General features: G+C 46.1%; 1 protein-coding gene across 2 annotated transcripts in view; it reads left to right on the top strand.

The window, feature by feature from the left end:
- RNF43 (ring finger protein 43) overlaps positions 1 to 18,855 on the top strand; it is a 515,152-nt gene that overhangs the window by 471,626 nt on the left and 24,671 nt on the right. The window lies entirely within an intron of this gene.

The following is an 18,855-nucleotide window of genomic DNA, read 5'->3' as shown; positions in this document are numbered from 1 at the left end:
TCCAGATAAACCGTTATGCTAACACTAGGGCTTGTACTGCAGTTCTGAGGTCATCCTCTGCTATGGATGGTTTCCAATATGTGAGTGGTCTTAGTTTATATTTTTTTCTGGCTACGTTCTTGGATTGCAGATCGCAGCTTTTATCAAGTTTGAAGCCAAGTGATTTTGCAAATTCAACTATTTGAGGTTTCAAACCATTTTCATGTAGGGTGTTAAGCGAGGTATCCTTCAACATGGGGAGAGGATGTAGCCTTACGGATAGAGCTGTCGACCTTGAAGCTGGGGAACCAGGTTCGAGTCTCTGCAACCACGTTTAACATCCTGTGATTCTGGGCAAATCACTTCATCTCCCTGTGCCTAACAAAAGTGAATGTGTTCTTGTGTAATGAAACTGGTGCTCATGTAAAGCGCTTTGATACCCGATATCTTCGGGTCTAGTTTGCGCTATATAAAACTCTTAAAAAAAAAAAACATGGATTCCTCGTTGGGATTGATAAGTCGCAGTTCTATTTTGCTATTTTTGACATTTATGTGCCTGCCACTGATCCATTATTGGTTTTTGCAGATGGAACTAGACATTTGGGAACTGATCTTGGGCGAATAAAGTTTATATCTGGTTCCTTCAAGAGTTTGCCCACTGTTTAAACAGAGGGGCACTAGGGGTCGATTCCCATGGGGCTTCACATTATGATGGGATGTAGCTTGAAATGGATTAATTGATTTCTCACATTGAGTTTTGTTTCAAAAGTTACAGCCCAAATCGTACAAGGACATCTCTTTAAAATTCCATTCTTTTGTACAGGGTGGATGCCGTTCTTTGTTCAGGAGGATGCCATTGTTGATGGTGTCAAAAGCTGATGGCAATGTCCGTATTAGTAGGCAGTTTTCATTTCTGTCAATCATCCAGATGATATGCACGAGATAGGGCGAATGATTGCCATCTTTATTTATTTTGCACTTAGACCCTTGGGCAAATACGTGCTTTGATCATTTACTGGTAGGGCTAGGAACAAAAAAGTGTTGATGGCCTTTCTGAATGGAGTAAGTTGTTTCTTAAACAGTAAATGATCATTCCGGAGACTGCTAGCCTGTGTTGAAAATGTCTGTCCCCAACAATAGACTCTGTTGAAGATGAAATGGTAAAGAATTGGTTTGTGTGTGTGTGTGTGTGTGTGTGTGTACGTGTGTGTGTGTGTGTACGTGTGTGTGTGTGTGTGTACGTGTACACACACACACACCCTGTAACACCCTTTTGCATGATTATTTTTTATGGAAACGTCATCATAGAATGTCTTTATTCATAGGTTTGTGTTTCGAAATTGAAGCCTAATAGGGACCTCATTTTTTTCCCCTCAATGTTCAAAATAGTTCTCCAGATTCACTTCATAGAATTGCATTGCAGCATTCAAAAAGGTAGAGAAAAACATCTTCCAGCAGAGAACTTGAAAATAAAAGGCAGCCTGGTAGGCTTACATTTAAAACTGAAAAAATAGCCTGTACTTTTAGGAACCCCGGAAGCTCCACTTTCCAGAGTACATTTTACCTACAGTTGCCCCCCAGAGTCATTTATTTTTTTCAGCGTGTGAGAGAAGGAACACAATATCTCCAAAATCTTCCTCTTTACATTCCGGAGGCATTTTTACCTTTATTCATCTGATAAGTACAACATTTGTTATTGGTGTCAGTCTTATTTTTTTCAGTCAGAATGCCATTTCCCTAAGTGCCCCTCATGTGAGAGAAAGTAAGTATGTTTGTGTGGTTTGTCTTCCTGCCTGACATTGTGCGAGTGAATGCGACATCTGTAAGAAGATTTCATAAAGAACCTTAAAAGCCAAAAGGTTATCAGAATAGGATCCATTTTAGAGAAGATGAGGGCAGAAGAAATAAGGAGGGGGAGGCTGTAAAGAATAGCCTGCCTCTGTTTTCTTACCACCTGCTAATAAAGACCACCAGAAAGCGAGGTCTAGGGAGAGAAGATCGAGTAGCAAGGAAAGATGAGGATTCCTCCCTGTCCGGATGAGGAAGCCCTTCTGAATAAAAATACACACCACCTTGCCGTGAGCGTTTTACCCTTAACAGGATGAAGAAAAGATTATTATGACTCAAATAGACAATACCATCACAGTGCAATATATTAACAAGCAAGCACTTGGTCTTGGCCAGAGGGGTCACACTGTCCACAAAACACATCTCAGGAACTCTGAAGTGGATATTCCCAGTTGACATCAGAAGGCAAACCATAATTGAATCCCGAATGACGAAGTGCCTATGAAACAGCCTCAAATAATGGGGATTCCCAACATACTTATTCACCACAGCAAAAGAAATTAAAATGATTAGACTTTGCATCCAGAGCACCAAAACGGAACTCAGTGGGAAATGCCTGTTCGAGGCATGTGGGCTGCTAAATTCATATCTGTGCATAGATCATCGCCTAGTGTTGGGTCCGGATGATTGCACCTTGTTGTCCTGGAAGAGTCTTCGATGTATCACGAGATAGGTGACTCCTCCCCTGGACAGCAGTGCGCATGGGCATCTTCTCCATCCTCAAATTGTTTTTTTACGCCATTGGGTTCGGATGTTATTCCTACACTCCAACTTCGGAATTGAAACAAAACTTTTATAAAGGCCAAAAGGCCTTCGACTTCAACTGTATTGTTCTCGCTCGGTACTTCTTGACTCGATCAAGCTTTCCATCTCGAACCGGTCGTCGACGCGGTTCGTTGGGCCTTTTCGACACCACGTGGGCCTGCTGTCGATGGAAAGGGGCCCGTTCAAAAGGTGCCCACAATGCCACTGAAAGTTCCCGCATACTGACAAGCACTCAGTATGCAACAAGTGCCTTTCTCCAGACCATAAGGAAGAAACCTGCCCAGCCTTTGCCCAGTTCCGGTCGAAGAAAACCATTCGGATTCGACGGGCCGCTAGGCAAGAGATGCAGCGACAGGCACCGGAACCGGACAACATCTTCGATGATGACCAAGAACTTCCAGAAGCTCCAGATTTGGACCTAGAAATCATCACCGTCGAGGACTACTCGGACTCCGATGACGAGATCCCACCGGGGCAAATTGTGAGTACACTGCCCCCAACACCAATTACCCCGTTACCAAAGGCTCCGGTCGAGGCATTGCCAAAAGGCCTTAGCCAAGATCCAAAAAAAATTCAACAGCCCCGCCGTCCGGCTCGGCTCCAAAAATGAAACCTAAGCCTTCAGAGACCCCAGGGGTAAGTACCGTGAGCCCAAAGAAGGTTCTGGGGCCAAAAAGGTTGTCGAGCCAAAGGGCGTCGACCCGAAGAAGACCATACAGCCTAAAGGCGTCGACCCAAATAAAACAGTCGAGCCGAAAAAGGCCGTGCAGCCTAAAGGCGTCGACCCAAAGAAAACAGTCGACCCAGAAAATGCCATAGAGCCGAAGGACGCCGACCCCAAAGAGGCCATCGAGCCAAAGAAAGACGCCAAGCCGAAAAGCGCCGACGCGAAGAAAGTCGTCGAGCCAAAACAGCCGGCTGTGTCAAAAGTCGCCGAACCGAAGAAGGTTGCCAACGGAAAGGGTGCCGCATCAAAGCCTATAATCCAGACGGAGCAGGCTATCGAACCGAAAACAAGCGCTCCAAAAACACCAGTCGATCCCAAAAAAGCCATCTACTCGGAAAAAGACAGTCACCCAAAGAAATCCAACGAGAACAATAAACGTGTCGAACCAAAAGACCCGGCCGACCCGAAGAAAGGGCCAGAGCCAAAGAAAAGCAAAAAGGCACCAAAAGTTGTCAAAACAGAAGGGGTTATCGACCCAAAGCCAAAAAAGTCAAAGACACAACCAAGGACAGTTGAGGAAGAACTCTTCCATCCTGGTCCATCAGAAGACCAGGCAAAGATATATATTAATCCTGAGACTGGTAAAGTCACAATCCTGCATAGAAAAAGAGGCCACTGGACACTGACTCTCATTCCCCCATTCCACTGAAAAAGAAAGACTTTAGGACTTCTCCCTCTAGACCCTTCAGTCCTTTCTATCCCACTATGCCTACTACACCGTTTGCTCCTTACTCTCCTTCTCACTATGGGGACAATGAGGGAAACACAGGGGAGGATCCACAGCATAATTGTGATTATCCAGAGGATCCTAATCCTCAAGATGAACCATGGGGGGAGCCAACTGACCCATATGACACCCATCCCATCCCTCATGTCTCTTCATACCCAAATAAGCTGTCGCCTACTGACAACACCATTGTCTTCAACCAACTAATAGACAGGGCAGCGCAGTACCACAACGTAGACATGCATAATGATCCTGTTGAAGAACACTTCTTATTTGACACCTTCCCTACTTAAGAAAAAAGCATCAGAACACTACCTATGCTAAAGGGAGTGCTAAAACACGCGCCTGATGTATTTAAAGATACAGCCAGCGCACGTGTAATCAATCCTAAGATTGAGAAGAAGTATAGAGCAGACCCTACGTACATCAGAGGTCAGTTACCATTAGCTCACTGGTAGTGGCTAATGCACGCAAAAGGGCCAACTCACAGACAACAGGGGAGGCTCCTCCTCCTGTTAAGGAGTCAAAAATACTAGAAGCCTCAGGTAAAAGGGTAGCATCACAGGCCTCCAATTCATGGAGGATTGCTAATACACAAGCTCTGCTAGCTCGTTATGACAGGGCGCACTATGACCAGCTTGAAAGCTTAATGCAACACCTGCCTGAACCTTTTAAAGCCCAAGCCAATGACCTCATACAGGAGGGAAAATGTATTACCAACGCCTCCATCAAATGTGCGCTTGACGCAGCCGACACCGCAGTCAGGGCTATTAACACTAGCGTTTTATTATGACGACATGCATGGCTGCGTATTTCCGGCTTTAAGAACAAGGTGCAGTCCACCATTCTTAACCAGCCAGTCAATCAAGACTTCCTTTTTGGACCCGCAGTCGACACCGTTTTAGATCAAATGAAGAAAGACACAGAAACTGCGAAATCAATGGGTGCATTGCAGTTTCAGCAACACAGAGGTTCCTTTCGACGCTCCTCATACAGAGCAATTTAGAAAAGGGGGTGGTGATGAACAGAGTGTCTGAGTTAAACAGACCACTCTTACCCAGTCCAAAGATCAGGGCTTGATCCATCACCGTTATTTATCTCACTGCCCCATCCCAGCTCAGAACCTGGCTATATGCAAATCAGTCTGTCCCTGGCCCAGTGCATCATGGGAACAGGGCAGACTAAACTACCAAGCCAATTCTTCACCAGAAAGGAGACAAGCTACCGGGGACCGGTTTCTGGCATTTCAGCCTTCTTCGGCCCGGCTTGCTTGAATCCTGACGGAGCAGTGAGAAAGGGACTCATGTCTGAGTATACCCTGCCACACCTATAGTGGCCAAAAACGATTTAGAAAAGGGGGTGGTGATGAACAGAGTGTCTGAGTTAAACAGACCACTCTTACCCAGTCCAAAGATCAGGGCTTGATCCATCACCGTTATTTATCTCACTGCCCCATCCCAGCTCAGAACCTGGCTATATGCAAATCAGTCTGTCCCTGGCCCAGTGCATCATGGGAACAGGGCAGACTAAACTACCAAGCCAATTCTTCACCAGAAAGGAGACAAGCTACCGGGGACCGGTTTCTGGCATTTCAGCCTTCTTCGGCCCGGCTTGCTTGAATCCTGACGGAGCAGTGAGAAAGGGACTCATGTCTGAGTATACCCTGCCACACCTATAGTGGCCAAAAACGATTTAGAAAAGGGGGTGGTGATGAACAGAGTGTCTGAGTTAAACAGACCACTCTTACCCAGTCCAAAGATCAGGGCTTGATCCATCACCGTTATTTATCTCACTGCCCCATCCCAGCTCAGAACCTGGCTATATGCAAATCAGTCTGTCCCTGGCCCAGTGCATCATGGGAACAGGGCAGACTAAACTACCAAGCCAATTCTTCACCAGAAAGGAGACAAGCTACCGGGGACCGGTTTCTGGCATTTCAGCCTTCTTCGGCCCGGCTTGCTTGAATCCTGACGGAGCAGTGAGAAAGGGACTCATGTCTGAGTATACCCTGCCACACCTATAGTGGCCAAAAACGATTTAGAAAAGGGGGTGGTGATGAACAGAGTGTCTGAGTTAAACAGACCACTCTTGCCCAGTCCAAAGATCAGGGCTTGATCCATCACCGTTATTTATCTCACTGCCCCATCCCAGCTCAGAACCTGGCTATATGCAAATCAGTCTGTCCCTGGCCCAGTGAATCATGGGAACAGGGAAGACTAAACTACCAAGCCAATTCTTCACCAGAAAGGAGACAAGCTACCGGGGACCGGTTTCTGGCATTTCAGCCTTCTTCGGCCCGGCTTGCTTGAATCCTGACGGAGCAGTGAGAAAGGGACTCATGTCTGAGTATACCCTGCCACACCTATAGTGGCCAAAAACGATTTAGAAAAGGGGGTGGTGATGAACAGAGTGTCTGAGTTAAACAGACCACTCTTACCCAGTCCAAAGATCAGGGCTTGATCCATCACCGTTATTTATCTCACTGCCCCATCCCAGCTCAGAACCTGGCTATATGCAAATCAGTCTGTCCCTGGCCCAGTGCATCATGGGAACAGGGCAGACTAAACTACCAAGCCAATTCTTCACCAGAAAGGAGACAAGCTACCGGGGACCGGTTTCTGGCATTTCAGCCTTCTTCGGCCCGGCTTGCTTGAATCCTGACGGAGCAGTGAGAAAGGGACTCATGTCTGAGTATACCCTGCCACACCTATAGTGGCCAAAAACGATTTAGAAAAGGGGGTGGTGATGAACAGAGTGTCTGAGTTAAACAGACCACTCTTACCCAGTCCAAAGATCAGGGCTTGATCCATCACCGTTATTTATCTCACTGCCCCATCCCAGCTCAGAACCTGGCTATATGCAAATCAGTCTGTCCCTGGCCCAGTGCATCATGGGAACAGGGCAGACTAAACTACCAAGCCAATTCTTCACCAGAAAGGAGACAAGCTACCGGGGACCGGTTTCTGGCATTTCAGCCTTCTTCGGCCCGGCTTGCTTGAATCCTGACGGAGCAGTGAGAAAGGGACTCATGTCTGAGTATACCCTGCCACACCTATAGTGGCCAAAAACGATTTAGAAAAGGGGGTGGTGATGAACAGAGTGTCTGAGTTAAACAGACCACTCTTACCCAGTCCAAAGATCAGGGCTTGATCCATCACCGTTATTTATCTCACTGCCCCATCCCAGCTCAGAACCTGGCTATATGCAAATCAGTCTGTCCCTGGCCCAGTGCATCATGGGAACAGGGCAGACTAAACTACCAAGCCAATTCTTCACCAGAAAGGAGACAAGCTACCGGGGACCGGTTTCTGGCATTTCAGCCTTCTTCGGCCCGGCTTGCTTGAATCCTGACGGAGCAGTGAGAAAGGGACTCATGTCTGAGTATACCCTGCCACACCTATAGTGGCCAAAAACGATTTAGAAAAGGGGGTGGTGATGAACAGAGTGTCTGAGTTAAACAGACCACTCTTACCCAGTCCAAAGATCAGGGCTTGATCCATCACCGTTATTTATCTCACTGCCCCATCCCAGCTCAGAACCTGGCTATATGCAAATCAGTCTGTCCCTGGCCCAGTGCATCATGGGAACAGGGCAGACTAAACTACCAAGCCAATTCTTCACCAGAAAGGAGACAAGCTACCGGGGACCGGTTTCTGGCATACAGAGCAGCTACACGAGGCAATACTTCACAGACCTCAACTTCATACAAAGGCAACACTCAAGGTTCCTTTAACAAAAACTCCAACAGAGGAGGTTATAGGGGCAACAATAATAAGAGAAGAGGACGTGGAGGCAACAACACCAGAGCCTCCACTGCCACAAAACAGTGACTTCATTACACTACCTTCAGACCACCTAACACCGGTCGGAGGTAGACTCCAACAATTCCTACCTGTCTGGAACGCAATTACCACAGACAGGTGGGTGAGACAAATTATCCAGTATGGTTATTGCCTAGAACTCACTTCTACCCCACCAAACATACCACCCAGGCACCGTCCAATGTCCAAAGAACACATCACCCTACTACAACAAGAGGTGAAATGCATGCTGGAAAAGGGGGCCATAGAGCCAGTCCCTTTCCAACACCAAGGGACAGGGGTATAGTCCCTATACTTCCTTATTCCCAAGAAGGACGGTTCCCCCAGACCAATATTGGACCTCAGACCCCTAAATCAATACATACTGTCGGAGCACTTCCATTTGATCACATTAAAGCAAGTGCTCCCGTTGCTACAGCAAGGAGACTTCCTGGCAACATTGGACCTCAAGGACGCGTATTTTCACATACCCATCCATCCAGCTCACAGGAAATATCTCAGGTTCACAATAGAAGGTCAACACTACCAATTCAAGGTTCTCCCCTTTGTGGTGACCACTGCTCCAAGAGTGTTTACAAAATGCTTAGCCACAGTAGCTGCTCATCTCAGGAGGCAACACATCCATGTGTTCCCGTACCTGGACGATTGGCTCATACAAGCAAAATCGTACCAACAGTGTGCAAGAGACACGTCTCGGACACTCCAGCTGCTACACAGCCTAGAGTTTTCCATAAACTACCCAAAATCGCATCTACAACCATCCCACATACAACAATATCTGGGAGCGACTATAGATACCTCAGTGGCAAAGCCATACCCAAACTCAGCGAGGATAGCCAGCATGCAGATGCTCATTTGCAAATTTCTGCCACATCACTCTCTTCCAGCTCGAGTCTTCATGCAACTCATAGGCATGATGGCCTCATGCATATTCATTGTCCCCATGCCAGACTTCAAATGCGTCCTTTGCAAGAATGCTTAGCACGGCATTGGAACCAGGCTCAAGGACAACTAAAAGACCTAGTGTTGGTAGACAGTCGCGCTCACAACTCTCTGCAGTGGAGAATCCCACAAAACCTTTCCAAGGGGCGACTGTTCCAAGAGCCGATTCCACAACTAGTGCTCACAGCAGATGCATCACTGACAGGCTGGGGAGCCCACCTCCTTCACTACACAGTACAAGGGCTCTGAACAAACAAACAAAAGAAACTGCATATCAACCAACTAGAGTTGCTAGAGATATTCCTAGCCCTAAAAGCATTCCAAAAATACTTGTACAGCAAGACTGTCTTGATCCGGACAGACACCAGGACAGCAATGTACTATATCCAGAAACAGGGAGAAACACTCTCTCCACAACTGTCCCACTTAGCACAGAGCATATGGAAGTGGGCAATTCCAAAAGATATCTTTCTCCTGGCAGAACACCTTCTGGGGAAAGACCATCAGATTGCAGACCTGCTCAGCAGACACAGCCAGCAACTACACGAATAGGAGATTCATCCCCCAAGTTCTACAACCATTCTTTAGGCAGTGGGGGCACCCAGAGATAGACCTGTTTGCCACAAACGAAAACTCAAAATGCCAGTACTTTGCCGCCAGGTTCCCACATCCATTGTCACAAGGCAATGCGATATGGATGAACTGGTCAGGCAGAGTTGCGTACGCTTTTCCCCCAGCACCACTGATTCCGCTGGTGGCACGCAAACTGCGGCAACAGTCACACTCACTGATCCTAGTTGCTCCCACATGGGCGAGACAGCCATGGTACACAACTTTCACAAGTTTTCACCCTCCTGAGGCGGAAGCCGGGAGCTGCTATAGCTGCACATGATTTGTAAAATCTGCTCTTTTTAACCCTAGTATAATTTTTCACCCTCCTGAGGAGGAAGCCGATATTTGCACATGTTTGAAAAATATATCTTGTAATTTTAAAAATGTCTCTATTACCTTTTTAAATAGCGCCGCATCTTGCCGCCTTCACCAACCCCATTCAGCTGAGTAGGTGCTGGGTTGCTTTGGTCCTCTGAGGCTGCCTGGAAACTTCAGCGGCCATCTTGGGAGGCACGCTGGTTGGCGGACTAGGCTATCTGGCGCGTGCTCAGACAGCATAAATCTAGACGGTCATGTCTCCGCGCAGCGGACGCCCATGGCGGAAGCGCCTCCCTTGCGCCGAAGGAGCGCTAAAGGAAAGCCCGTCTGCGCCCGTCCGCGCTTCGGCCGGGCGCAGGGCCAGAAATGCTGCTCGTCCACAAACTATCACGCAAAATACTGTGAAATATAGTAGGGATATAATATTATCACTAAACACAAGCCCCCAGGCCTGTCAGGCCCTACTAGATCTTTCCTCATGGAGGGGACCTGTAGGTTGCCGGGACTGTAAAAAAAATGTTCCCATACTCGCAAGTCTCATCAGTGGTAGAGGGCACCAAAAGATTGCATGGGGGGGCTAATTAATGCAAGGTCTAAACATGCATTGCACATTTATGACATGTTAATCGAAAGTGACCTGGATTGTCTCTATCACAGAAACGTGGTTAAAATCATGGAGCAACCCGGATATTGTACATGCACTACCGCCAGGTTACCTTATACAAAGGCTGTATAGGGGGAACATCAACGGGGTGGAGGCTTAGCAATAATCTATAGGGACACCCTGAGTTACTCAATAGACTAACTTCAAGACATCAAAGGAGCGGAATGTATTGGCTTCCGTATTAAGATCAAGGACACTTTCACATTCGCAGGGGCCCTAGTCTACCGTCCACCAGGCCCGAATAAAGAATAGTATAGGGGAGGTACCTGGCATTAAGATGGTCTAATTTCACGTTACTGGGGGATATCAACCTCTACTTGGATTCCTCTACGGATCCGGCAGTAATCTTGTTTAAAGACACAATGGAGGTATTAAGTTTATCCATACTTACCCTGAATACTACTCATAGAGCAGGGCACATATTAGACTGCATCTGCTCCAATCTTGGTACACTTAATGTCAACCCTCCTATGGTCCAGACATGGTCGGATCACGCACTGGTCCCATTTAACCTTCCATTAGGATGTGGTGAGAAGAGCAAGAAGTTAGGAAAGAATACGCAGGCCAGAAACAAAGGCTGGAAAGCCATCGCGGACCATCCAGACCTGATCTCGTTGGCCATCGACTGTAAACCGTTAATGACAGGAAATTTGGACACTGATAATAACTGTTATGGGGAGTGGATGGCTGCCCTTTAGGATAAAGCTGGGCCTGCCACTGTGAAAAATAGGCCATATCATAAGAGAATATCCGCCCCATGGTTCGATCAGCCGCTTAAAGAGAAACAAAGAGAGGTACCCATGGCTGAACGTGGCGGAAAGGATACCAGGAGGAGGAACGTGGTAACTACAAATTAGCGAGATGTCAATATCATGCACTTATTAAAAAGGCCAAAGTCAACTTCTATACGAAAGCAATAGAAGCGGCGAATAATAAGCACAAATTTATTTTTAAGATAGTAAAGGACTTTAACAACCCCAAAATACTATTGCAGGAAATTCCTCCATCTGAAAACCTCAGTAACACAATTGCAGACTTTTTTTTAACAAAAAGTACAGGGCTTTATCAAGGACTTTGTCATCCCCGATAAAGAGTTAGGGGAAGAAAGAAACACGGTGAGCACACTTTCTGATACGCTGGCAACTTTCCGGCCAATCAGTTTGGAGGAAACCCACCAGGCCATTTTGGCGACCAAGTCACGGTTGCCGTTTGACCCTTGCCCCCCTCTGCTTGTGCATAAACTCGCAGATACGGTTAATCCTGTAATTAACACTATCATAAATATGTCATTGTCCACGGCAAGTATTCCCCTAGAATGGAAATTGGCGGCTGTCAAACCATTGCAGAAAAAACAACTGCCTGACCCCACCACGCTGTCTAATCTGCCACCGATTTCGTTTCTCCCAGTGTTATGCAAAATAACTGAATCTTTTGTAAATAAACAAATCACCAAATTTCTTGAAGACAGCCAAGCCTGGCACCCAAATCAATCAGGTTTCAGAGCCCAACACTCCACAGCGTCAGCTCTCCTGTTTACTACCGATACCATCCGAATGGCTCTGGATCAGGGTAAGAAGGCTGTCCTGATTCTTTTAGATTTGTCTGCAGCCTTCGACACAGTCTCGCATACCATCTTGATCGACCGACTAGCAACATCTGGCATAACAGGAATGGTATTGGATTTGGTTAAGTACTTCCTAAGTGACAGGAGGCAAGTAGTCACCCTAGGAGACTTCTGCTCAAAGAAAAAAACACTTACGACTGGAGACCTGCAAGGATCCAGTCTAAGCCTGACACTTTTCAATATTTATACCACCCCTCTGATTAGGCTAATATCGTCTTATAGCATAGACGTTGTAGCGTACGCAGGCGATACACAGCTTATCCTAGTCCTTGACAAAGATACCAAGGACTGGGAAGAAAATCTCAAATGTTGTATGACGGCTACATTTGATTGGATGGGAAAATCCACCTGAAATGTAACACTGGCAAAACGGAAATCATGTTAATGGGCCCCCAAAGCGATTTTGTCCCCAAGTTATGGTGGCCGGAAAACGCAGAGGTACCGCCGCATACAACCAGTACGGCACGCAACCTAGGTATCAAATTTGACACCGCTCTGTCATTTAAACAGCAGGCACTATCAGTAGCAGGTACATGCTTTAATGTCATCAAAGGACTAAGGAAATTCTTCGACCTTCTGCCTTTGGCAGCAAGGAAAATGGTAGCGGTCACTCTCGTAACGTCGAGACTTGATTACTGCAACAGCCTGTTTGCGGAAACTACTAAGGTGGTGAAATCTTCGGCGTCAGCCGCGCTAAATACTTTGCACTGGCTACCGGTGATCAAACGGGTCCTTTTCAAGGTCCTGCTTATTACCTTTAGAGCTTTCCACTCTCAAGGAGCAAAGTATATACAAAGGAGGTTCTCCCGATATTACCCCTTGCGGACTTTGAGGTCCTCAAATGTTAATTTGCTGACTTTCCCAGCTTTTAGACTCAGCACGAGGGGTGGCAAATCTCTGCCAGTCCTAGGGTCTAATTCATGGATTAAACTACCCCCACATCTCCGTGCCATGGAACGAGAATCTAAGGCGTTAAAGACCTGGATTTTCAATCTCCCTGACACCTGTGCCAGAGCTCTAGTATAACCATCTTAGGAGGACTAGTGAAAGTAATCTGACCATCATCCAGATCATTCTGATCAGTATAGGCGCCAAGATGCTCCATGGAGTGATAGCTGCGTGGTACAAATACCAGTTTACATTACATTACATTAAAACGTTCCTGGAACTTTCAGTAGTTCCTCATCAAAGGCTGCGCCTCGCACCCCATCTTCTAACTCAGAACCATGGAGAAATCAGACACCCAGATCCCAATCAGATGAACCTAGCGATCTGGCTCCTGAAGTCTTAGAATTTGGATACCTTAACTTGCCCCAGACTGTATGAACATCATTAAAGAGGCAAGGCAACCAACTACAAGAGCATGCTATGCAGCTAAATGGAAGAGACTTGTTATTTACTGCAACAATAATCAAATCAACCCTTTAGATGCTTCCATACAGAATATTATATGTTACCTGCTGCATCTTCAAAGATGCAACCTAGCGTACTCTTCCATAAGACTACACCTGGCGGCTATAGCAGCATACCTTCAAAACAGGCAACACCTTTCACTTTTTAGAATAACAGCACTAAAAACTTTTATGGAGGGTCTTAAAAGAGTGATCCCTCCAAGACACCCACCTTCCCCAGTCTGGAATCTAAACATAGTACTTACCAGACTTATGGGTCCTCCTTTCGAACTTCTACACTCATGCGAACTGCAATTATTAACGTGGAAGGTGGCATTCTTAATTGCCGTTACCTCACTCAGGCGAGTTAGCGAGTTACAAGCATTAACAATTCAGGAACCCTTCATGCAAGTACATGCTAACAGGGTGGTTCTTAGAACAAACCCTAAGTTTATGCCAAAGGTCATATCCAGCTTCCATATTAATCAATCAATAGAACTGCCAGTGTTCTTCCAAAATCCAGTCAGTAGCTGAAAGAGCCCTACACACACTGGATGTAAAGAGAGCTCTGCTTTATTATGTGGACAGAACGAAATCATTTAGGAAAACAAAGCAATTATTTGTTGCTTTTTCACCACAACATAAAGGAAATCCAATATCAAAGTCAGGAATAGCCAGATGGATCGTTAAATGCATTCAAATATGCTATCAAAAGGCTAAACGCACTTTAACTGTCCCCCCGAGAGCACACTCTACGTGAAAAATGGGGCATCCATGGCTTTCCTAGGGAATATTCCTCTTGCAGACATATGTAGAGCAGCCACATGGACTACCATACACACCTTCACAAAACACTACTGTGTAGACGTGCAAGCAAAGCAGCAAGCTGCTGTAGGCCAGGCTGTCCTCAAAACTCTTTTTCAAACTGCTGCAGCTGGCACAGGTAACCACCGCTAGAGGAGATACTGCTATTCAGTCTAAGCACAGATATGAATTCAGCAGCCCACATGCCTCGAACGGAATATGCTACTTGCCAGTATGCATCTGTTCTTGGCATGTAGGGCTGCTGACATTCATATCGCCGACCCTCCTCCCCAGTGCCTGTAGCAGCTGCAGCATTATCTTTTGCATGGCCATCTCTTACTTTACTATCTCCATCTCTGCCACAATGGCGGCAAACAATCTGAGGATGGAGAAGATTCCCATGCGCACTGTAGTCTAGGGGTGGAGTCACCTATGTCGTGATACTTCGAAGACTCTTCCAGGACAACAAGGTGCAATCATCCGGACCCAACACTAGGCGGCGATCTATGCACATATATGAATGTCCGCAGCCCTTCATGCCAAGAACAGCTGCATACTTGTAAGTAGCATATTCCTTTTTGTCAGTTGGTTATCACTATTTGTCTACAACTTCACGTCCAATCCCACTTGTACCATTGGGGATTATAAAGCTTCTCAAATCCAAAATAAAAAAACAGTGGTGATACCTGGACTTCCTAGCTCAATCATTCACACATCATAGACCAGATCTTCCGAACAGACTTCAATGCCAAATCAACACCAGAGCCTACAGTCCTTAGATTTTGGCTGCATAGCTTTTAACAGGCAGAACAGACATCAAAATCATCCTCAGAAATGCATGGAGAGTCTTAAAAAACCTAAATGTACATCAACTAGATAATGCTACTCACTAAATTGGAAGAGATTCTGCATATGGTGCCACAATAAAGGTCACAATCCTATTTCATGCCAAGTACTTCTATCTTACTTGCTGCTTCTAGCCAAATAAATACAACAAAACTCTCTTAGAAAAGTCCACTTGGCTGCTTTATCAACATAGAAAATCCTCACAGCAAGTTCTTTCTTCACAATTCTAGTAATTAGGGATTCTCTGGAAAAACTGAAGAAGGTTTTTCCACCAGTGAAAAGGCCATCTCTACCTGGTACTTTCAAGATTGATGAGGTTGTCTTTTGAGCCTATTCATAGAGCAATACTGCATCATCTCTCATGGAAAACTGCCTTTTTAATTGCTGTCTCCTTGGCTTGAAGAGTCAGCGAGTTACAGGCTTTCCCAGCAGAAGAACCATTTACTCCCTTTCATTTTAGTAGGGTTTTTTGAGAACTCAAGATTCATTCTTACCCAAGGCAGTGTCTGATTTCCACATTAATCAAACTGGTACCTTTCAAACTTTCTTCCCTGACCCATCTACAAGCAGAGAGGGCTCTGCACGCATTAGATAGTTAAAGGGTTCTGAGGTCTTATCTGGAGAAAACATTTGTTTTCAAAATATGCTCATGTTGGACAGGGGTTGTGCACTCCCGAGATGCATAGTGGCTCGTATTTGCTTATGTTTCTAACTTTCAGGAAGGCCCAAAGCTCACTGCACAAGAAGGAAAGCAGGGTACCATGGTATGAATAAGAAATGTCTCTGTTTCAGACATATGTAGAGATGGGGATTGGTGTAATGCTCATCATGAAAGAAATATTGCACAAGTGCATCACAAATGAATTTATGAGCAAATTAATAAAAGTGAAATTTTATGAAAGATTATCTTAGAAGGACTCTATTCGCGAGAATCCTGCAATTGACGCCTGAGGCTTGAGCCGGGCGGTTACTTTTACTCCTTCTCTTGAGCTGTTTTTAAAATATTATTCTTTGTGTGCACTGCCCTCTGTGTCCTTTCCCCCACACTGCACTAAGCGTGCGGATTTATCGCGACGCTGTTGTCTTTTCCGATTTTGGGTGAAGACTTAATTTCGTTTTTAAAATTAATTCCTGACTAGTCTGTACTCACCACACCTAGCGCTACCTCCCCCAGAGGGTCCGGCCGATTTTGGGGCTGTTTGACCTGGGGCTCGGGCAGAGTTAGTGCGGCAGTCATCTTGGGTAGGGCTTTCTCCCTTGGGGCGAGAGGAAACAGTATAAAAACAAACGGCTATGACTCCGCGCAGCGGACGCGTTCAGCGGGCGCGCCGTATTCGCGCCGGAGTCAAGCCAGAGTCCAGCCCGTCCAGGGCGCGGGGCGACTCCTCTAAGTCCTCTGACTCCACTTGATGTCTGTCCCGGAACCGGTAAGGCACCTCGTGCTTTACTCGAAACAGGAGCTTCTTGTTCTACGTTCCAAAATGGCCATTGGCTGTGATCATAACTATCCAGCCGATAGTTTACCTACCGCATGCGACTTTTGTAACCACACGTTTTCATCACCTAAAAGCAATACACTGCCCTTAGCTAAACCTAACATGCTATTACTCAACTGTAGGTCGGTGAAAAAACACAAATTGGAAATACACGATCTAATTACTAGCAATAAGCCCGAAGTGCTATTTCTAACTGAGACATGGTTGGATGAGGAGTCTGCCCCAGAAGCGCTGGAAGCTACCCCCCCCTGGCTACTGTCTATTGCGTCTAGACAGACACAAACAAAGAGGAGGAGGGATCGCCCTCGTTCATAAAACTGAGCTAGAATGCACCCTAACAAAAGCCAATATACTACACAGTGAAAGCGGCCTATTTACCATCAAACTCGGACCGAGAAACATCATTAACGGCCTGTTGATATATCGTCCTCCTGGAGCAGCTGGACAATTAGAAAGTAATCTTCTTGATTATATCACGCAACCAGCTCTTCGTTACAAAAAGTTTATAATTTTAGGTGACTTAAACCTCCATTTTGAGGATAGGGAGTGTAAAGAGGCACAGGAGGTGGCCACAGCACTGGCGTCGTTGGGACTGAATCTACAATCTACTGCCCTATCACACCAACACAGCCATCTCTTGGACCCCATCTTTGCCAACTGGGAAGGCATCACTGCCTTCCCTCCGGTAAAAATAATTTGGTCTGACCATTTTGTCATTCCGTTCCTGATAGATAATACACTCACAGATAACAGAATCCTTAAACCCCCTTCCCTTAAACGAAGAAACTGGAAGAAGTTTGACCAAGAAGCTTTTAGACTTGCTCTCCAAAAAAATCCTCCGTTGCTAAGTAACTCTCTGCAAGAAGCATACGAAAATTGTGAAAATTGGCTGTCCAATGCCCTAGATGAGATAGCCCCTTCGACATCCAAGCCCCCCGCCAGGCAGTCTAAAACCGCTCCATGGTTCTCTGAAAAATTAAAACTAGCCAAAGCCAGATGTAAAACTCTAGAGCGCAACTGGAGAAAACATTACAAACTCGAGGATAAAATGCTATATAAGACTGAACTCCAGAAATATCATAAATTAGTGAGATTGGAAAAAAGCTGCCATCTCAAAAATAGAATCGACTCAGCGGATAATCCTACCAAAGAACTGTTTTCGATCTATAAAGAACTTACTATTCCTACTAGATTTGAAGCTCAGGACACGTATTCGAAAGGACTATGTGACTCCATTGCTGACTTTTTTGTTAACAAGATTGACACAATCCATTCCACCTTCACAAAAAATGAGTCCAGTTCTAGCGAATCAGCAGAAGTCAACAATAGCAACACAGGGACCCCTGGTCTCACGTGCTTCGTCACTCCTGAGAAACAAGAGCTTCTCAGCATTGTTAACAGCATACAATCCGGTTCTCCGAGTGATGTATGCCCACCGACTCGCTGCAGAGGAGTCATGGAGTCTACAGTTATTGACTATATCAGTCTTATTGTATCACTGTCCTTCAAGGAATGTAAGGTACTAGATGCCTGGAAAATTGCCCAAGTAATCCCCCTGAAAAAAAAGGCCAACATCCACATCTCCCAACTCCAGAATCTTCGCCCCATATCCCTCCTCCCTTTTTGTGCCAAGATTGTGGAGAAGGTAGTGAATAGGCAGCTCATGAGTTATCTGAAAGATCACTCGCTCTTACATCCTACTCAATCAGGGTTTAGAGCTGGATACTCTACTGAGTCAGCCCTACTTTTCTCCACCGAGAGTCTTAGGCGCATAGTGGATGAGGGAGAGACAGCAGCGTTGGTACTATTAGATCTAAGTGCAGCCTTTGACACCGTGCTGCACTCAACGCTGCTGTCTCGGCTATCTGGAATGGGAGTAAAGGGGTCAGCCCTTGCATGGCTGGAGTCCTTCCTGGCCAATAGAAACTTTCAGTTGCATTGCCCCCCCTTTAAGTCCTCTCTTAGAAAGGCGAGCCATGGGGTCCCTCAGGGCTCGAGTCTGAGCCCCACCTTATTTAATATCTATATGGAACCCCTGGCTCGCATAGTAGAGACTTATGGGGTGGGCATTGTCAGCTATGCTGATGACACCCAATTGGTGTTCAAACTGACGGCCGAACACAGAGAAGATGCCACCAATTTCTCCAACTGCCTCTCTTCCGTGGCAGCTTGGATGAACAACAATTGTCTGCGCCTTAATGGCGACAAAACTGAGCTGTTGGTGGTAGGAAAATCCTCTTCCACATGGTCCCACATGTGGTGGCCTGCGGAACTGGGCAGTCTGCCTTGCC

The sequence above is a fragment of the Lissotriton vulgaris genome, chromosome 2_1, assembly GCF_964263255.1.
Source record: "Lissotriton vulgaris chromosome 2_1, aLisVul1.2, whole genome shotgun sequence".
Taxonomy (NCBI): domain Eukaryota; kingdom Metazoa; phylum Chordata; class Amphibia; order Caudata; family Salamandridae; genus Lissotriton; species Lissotriton vulgaris.
The sequence above is the reverse complement of the archived record's forward strand: the minus strand, read 5'-3'. Positions and strand labels throughout refer to the sequence as shown.